This window comes from Daphnia pulicaria, unplaced genomic scaffold (assembly GCF_021234035.1).
Source record: "Daphnia pulicaria isolate SC F1-1A unplaced genomic scaffold, SC_F0-13Bv2 h1tg000133l, whole genome shotgun sequence".
NCBI classification, from domain to species: Eukaryota; Metazoa; Arthropoda; class Branchiopoda; order Diplostraca; family Daphniidae; genus Daphnia; species Daphnia pulicaria.
In genome coordinates, this window is record NW_025804827.1 from 17,501 (window position 1) to 23,232 (window position 5,732).

Here is a 5,732-nt window from a genome sequence, read left to right on the forward strand (position 1 = left end):
CCCTACTCGTCGGGGCCTCAGCGCCGTCGCTCTCTTCGAGCTGACACGGACGTTATTCGCTCTGCCGACCGACGGCCCGGTATAGGCACGACGCTATAGCGCCTCCCATTTTAAGGGCTAGTTGCTTCGGCAGGTGAGTTGTTACACACTCCTGAGCGGATTCCGACCTCCATGGCCACCGTCCTGCTGTCTTTAGCAACCAACTCCTTTTCGTGGGATCCGAAATGTGCGTCGTTTAGGCGCCTTAACCGGGCGTTTGGTTCATCCCACAGCGCCAGTTCTGCTTACCAAAAATGGCCCACTGGGCGCTCAGATTCAAATCAATTGCCGCGGCCTCAATCAAGGAAAAAGGCCGGGCTTCTCACCCATTGAAAGTTTGAGAATAGGTTGAGGTCGTTTCGACCCCAAGGCCTCTAATCATTCGCTTTACCGGATGAAACTCCGTTTGTTCTCTTTGCGAGCACCAGCTATCCTGAGGGAAACTTCGGGGGGAACCAGCTACTAGATGGTTCGATTAGTCTTTCGCCCCTATACCCAACTCCGACGATCGATTTGCACGTCAGAATCGCTGCGGACCTCCACCAGGGTTTCCCCTGGCTTCGTCCTGGCCAGGCATAGGTCACCATCTTTCGGGTCCCAACGTGTGCGCTCTGGGTTCGTCCGGCCGACTCGACCAAACCCTTTTAAGGGGGAAAGATCTCGCGAGCATTCGGACGCCCTGGGGTTGCGCCCGCTCTGTTCGAGACGGGATCACCCCTCGCGGATGCACCCTCATCGGGGCCGCTTCACTTTCATTGCGCCTCGCGAGTTTAGTTTGATAATTTCTCGACGACTTGCGCACATGTTAGACTCCTTGGTCCGTGTTTCAAGACGGGTCGGGTGGGACCCGACTTCTACTCTCCGCTCTGGGCCTCCACAGGTTGAGCACCGCAACTTTTTCTCTTTTACAAAAAAAAGCTACGACACCTCCCGGGAGGAGACAGGTCACGACCGGGCAGTACTGTTGGGAAACGCCGCGCTCGTCATCGCGGCACCCGCGAAGGTAACCACGAAACTCGCTAACGGACGCCCCGTGTAACAGACACCCAGTCGGTCGCGGAGTCCTACTAGGCCCCCCACTTGCGGACCTTGGCGTGGCTATTGCGATCGCAGAACGACTTATGCAAGAGAGCCGCCAATTCAGGCAGTCTCCATGCAGCGTTAAGGGCATACAACCAAGTGCCGGGAGCGGGGACTTGTTCGACCTTCGAGGGCCCACCCGTTTAACCCCCTGAACGGTTTCACGCACTCTTGAACTCTCTCTTCAAAGTTCTTTTCAACTTTCCCTCGCGGTACTTGTTCGCTATCGGTCTCGTGGCGATATTTAGCCTTAGAAGGAGTTTACCTCCCGCTTAGGGCTGCACGCTCAAGCAACCCGACTCTTGGGAAGGGATCCGATGCACGGTCTCGGCTCGTCTTATCTACGGGCCTGACACCCTCTGTGGGTTGCTCGCCCCGTTCATGGAGACTTGGACGATAGATACCGGACAGACGCGCACGATCCTCCCGAACACCACATTCCTCGGCACCCGCTCAACCGGGCGCGAGGTTCGGTGCTGGGCTCATCCCTGTTCGCTCGCCGCTACTAAGGGAATCCTTGTTAGTTTCTTTTCCTCCGCTTACTGATATGCTTAAGTTCAGCGGGTAGTCTCATCTAAACTGAGGTCAGAATGAATTGTTTGTTTTCAAAAGGAGACAACACTTTATCTAGCTCGGCAGACTTTGGCGTTTTAAAGCCGGGAAAGATTGAATAATTGCCGGTTCAAATTTTTTTTTTTCGAAATAAAGCGAGTCTCTCGTTATTCGCAAAAATTAATTTACGAAAAGTGACAGGGCGTCCTGCGGCTTTTTGTATTGAAACAACGCGTCGTGCGCGAACCAAGCTTGCATAACGAGCGGTTAGAGTGAGTGATAATTCGCGGTGGTCGACACTTCGACACGCCCGGCGCACACACACAACTAAACTCGCGTTGAAGCGGTATATCGCGCACACGCAGCCGACACCTTGTTCGAGAAGATGTGTTTATTTCTAAAATTTTTTTTTGAGTTGGCTCAAAAATTTCCCATCTGTTTTGCCATCGAAAAAGGTTTCTTTTGAATAGAGAGGAAAAAAACAAAACAGGGCGAACCTTCTTTTATTTTTCCCCCTTTTTTGTATTTGAGGCATCGCGGACACTTAAGTCGCGCGGCACCCAGACGTTAGAGATTCGGGAGCTTTTATGCGGTCAGGCCGGGTGAAAAATAAATCTCGCCGCGACCCAACATGCAAAACCAAGACTGAAAAAATCTCTGTTCGTTCATCATTCGACCGACCCTCAGTCAGATGTGGCCCGAGCGAGAAGCTGGGCCGCCATTTACGTTCAAGATTTCGATGCTCCATGTGTTCTGCAGTTCGCATGGATTAGCGCACTTTGCTGCGCTCTTCATCGATCCACGAGCCTAGTGATCCACCGTTCAGGGTCGTATATAAAACGACATATTCGTTTTCTTCTCTCTTTTTCTCCAACCCGCCCAAGCAAATGAATGCGAGGGCGGAGAAAGAAAGCCAGAAAGAAAATGTTCCGATAAACACTCGTACTAGAATTTGGGTTTAGTGTGTTATTGTGATTTTGAATTCTTCCTACTTCATCGAGAGGGCGAAGGGCAAGCTTAAAAAACATTCGGTTTTCAACGGCATAGTGTCGGGCTTTGGAGTGTTAGTCTATACGACGCACACGCACGCAACCACGAGTATCTACGCCCGAAAAGAACGTCCAGAGTAAAGTCTCACACTTTCGTCCCCCACCGAGAATCAAAAAATCCCGAAGACGAAGAGAGAAACAAAAAAAAAACAATTTCGATTGGGCGTATCCGCTTTAAACCACCGCGCATCAGAGCGCCTGATACCCGTTCAAAATCTTGATGTTTTTTTTTTTTTTTTCCGACTCTCCATCCACCGAGTTTTTATTTTTCAAAGTGTTTGATTTAGGGACTAAGACTTTATAAAATCTCCTTTATTGTTCCTTCGGTACTCGCGGCCCAGGCGGGCTATCGTATTCTTCACTCTACTAACGTCAACACTGTGAGCGCCGCTAAAGGTCGAATGAATCTATAGAGACATTCACCATCGAAGCAGGAAGAATTTGCTCACGGCCATAGACCAAATCGAAAGACTTTGTGTTTTTTTTTGAGCCGAGAGGAAAGAAAAATCAATTTGAAAAGGCGAATCCGCTTTAAACCACCGCGCATCAGAGCGCCTGATACCCGTTCAAAATAAATGATTTTCTTCCGTCAACCCACACATAGTTCATACGATGTCTTACGCCGAAAGACTTTTGATGGGGTTTTTTTTGTTTTGCAACTTTTAGTTGTTTCGTGCTCAACCAAAGCCATATGCGCAAAACATTTGTCTTGTTCGTTTATGATCCTTCCGCAGGTTCACCTACGGAAACCTTGTTACGACTTTTACTTCCTCTAAAGGATCAAGTTCGACCATCTTTCAGTCTCGCCGTTGGTAGGCACCGCACGGGCAGAGATTGCTCCCCACTCGACGGCACCCCGACAAGCCCGTCCGAAGGCCTCACTAAATCATTCAATCGGTAGTAGCGACGGGCGGTGTGTACAAAGGGCAGGGACGTAATCGACGCGGGCTAGTGACCCGCGCCTACTAGGGATTCCTGGTTCATGGGGATCATTGCAGTCCCCAATCCCAACCACGAAGGAGGTTCAGCGGTTACCCGGTCCTTTCGGACAGGGAGAGTGAAACACGCTGATTCCTTCAGTGTAGCGCGCGTGCGGCCCAGGACATCTAAGGGCATCACAGACCTGTTATTGCTCACTGTCACGCGGCTGGACGCCGCTTGTCCCTCTAAGAAGACTGCGTGACGGACGCGAGAGCAGAAGGTATCGCCGGGGATGACGACGACCGAATAACAATAGAGCCAGCCCCCGCGAGACATTCCCGACAAAGCCCCGCCATACCTCATCCGCCAGGCAACCAACCCGTGAAGGCCGTACACCCGACGAACAAAGCACAACGAAACCAAGCCGAGAGATTGCCTCACTAAAGGAACCAGTCCCACCGAGACCCGAATCGCCGCCACCTGATCCCGACGCCTCCGTACTCCCTTCGGTTTCAATTGATAAAACCCGTCACCTATTTAGCAGGCTAGAGTCTCGTTCGTTATCGGAATTAACCAGACAAATCGCTCCACCAACTAAGAACGGCCATGCACCACCACCCACCGAATCAAGAAAGAGCTCTCAATCTGTCAATCCTTCCAGTGTCCGGGCCTGGTGAGGTTTCCCGTGTTGAGTCAAATTAAGCCGCAGGCTCCACTCCTGGTGGTGCCCTTCCGTCAATTCCTTTAAGTTTCAGCTTTGCAACCATACTTCCCCCGGAACCCAAAGACTTTGGTTTCCCGGAAGCTGCCCGTCGAGTCATTGGAGTAACTCCGACGGATTGCTGGTTGGCATCGTTTATGGTTAGAACTAGGGCGGTATCTGATCGCCTTCGAACCTCTAACTTTCGTTCTTGATCAAGGAAAACATTCTTGGCAAATGCCTTCGCTGTTGTTCGTCTTGCGGCGGTCCAAGAATTTCACCTCTGTCGCCGCAGTACGAATGCCCCCGTCCGTCTCTATTGACCATTACCTCGGGTCCAAAAGTAAAAGACCAGCAAAATCGGACCGAGGTCCTATTCCATCATTCCATGCTGCGATATTCAGGCGTTGGGATACACCTGCTTTGAGCACTCTAATTTGTTCAAAGTAAACGTTGCCGGCCGCCCGAGACACCCGGTGAAGGGCACCCCGAACGATTGACTGGGTGGAGCGAATCGAGTCAACTACGACCAAAATTTAAAAAAGAACCCGAAAGAACTTTCCAACTCTGGCCGCAGATACAACAACGACGCACCGACCACCACTCCGGCGATGTTGTCCGACCGTGAAGAGAGTCGGGCTTTGACACCCGGGCTCCCAGAGCGTGAAACGCAACACCCTTGATTCAGAGCGGCGCCGCCCGGCCGAAGACAGACATCCGACTACGAGCTTTTTAACCGCAACAACTTTAATATACGCTATTGGAGCTGGAGTTACCGCGGCTGCTGGCACCAGACTTGCCCTCCAATGGTTCCTCGTTAAAGGATTTAAAGTGTACTCATTCCAATCACGGGGCCTCGGAAGAGTCCCGTATCGTTATTTTTCGTCACTACCTCCCCGTGCCGGGAGTGGGTAATTTGCGCGCCTGCTGCCTTCCTTGGATGTGGTAGCCGTTTCTCAGGCTCCCTCTCCGGAATCGAACCCCGATTCCCCGTTACCCGTTGCAACCATGGTAGGCGCGTAACCTACCATCGACAGTTGATAAGGCAGACATTTGAAAGATACGTCGCCGGCGCGAAGGCCGTGCGATCGGCGTGAAGTTATCCAGAGTCACCAAAATTGGTACGGTGCGCGAGCCCGAAAGCCCGGCCCCGACTGGTTTTGATCTAATAAAAGCACCTCTTCTGCGAGCCCGAAAGCCCGCAGTCGAGGCTCGAGTGCATGTATTAGCTCTAGAATTACCACAGTTATCCAAGTAGGATGGAGTGGATCTAAGGAACCATAACTGATTTATTGAGCCATTCGCGGTTTCGCCGTCTAGCGGCTTGTACTTAGACATGCATGGCTTAATCTTTGAGACAAGCATATGCTACTGGCAGGATCAACCAGGTA

The 5,732-nt window shown here is 51.6% G+C and overlaps 3 non-coding genes across 3 annotated transcripts in view; all 3 read right to left on the reverse strand.

The window, feature by feature from the left end:
• The window catches only part of LOC124319190, a 4,575-nt gene extending 2,868 nt beyond the window's left edge, over positions 1-1,707 (reverse strand). Inside the window, exon 1 of the ribosomal RNA XR_006912883.1 lies at positions 1-1,707. This exon is cut by the window's left edge and continues 2,868 nt beyond it. This is a non-coding gene — a ribosomal RNA (large subunit ribosomal RNA).
• A 641-nt stretch (positions 1,708-2,348) lies between these two features.
• LOC124319192 lies at positions 2,349-2,501 on the reverse strand. The gene has a single exon (XR_006912886.1). It is a non-coding gene; the product is annotated as a 5.8S ribosomal RNA (ribosomal RNA).
• A 936-nt stretch (positions 2,502-3,437) lies between these two features.
• Positions 3,438-5,732, reverse strand: LOC124319195. The gene has a single exon (XR_006912889.1). It is a non-coding gene; the product is annotated as a small subunit ribosomal RNA (ribosomal RNA).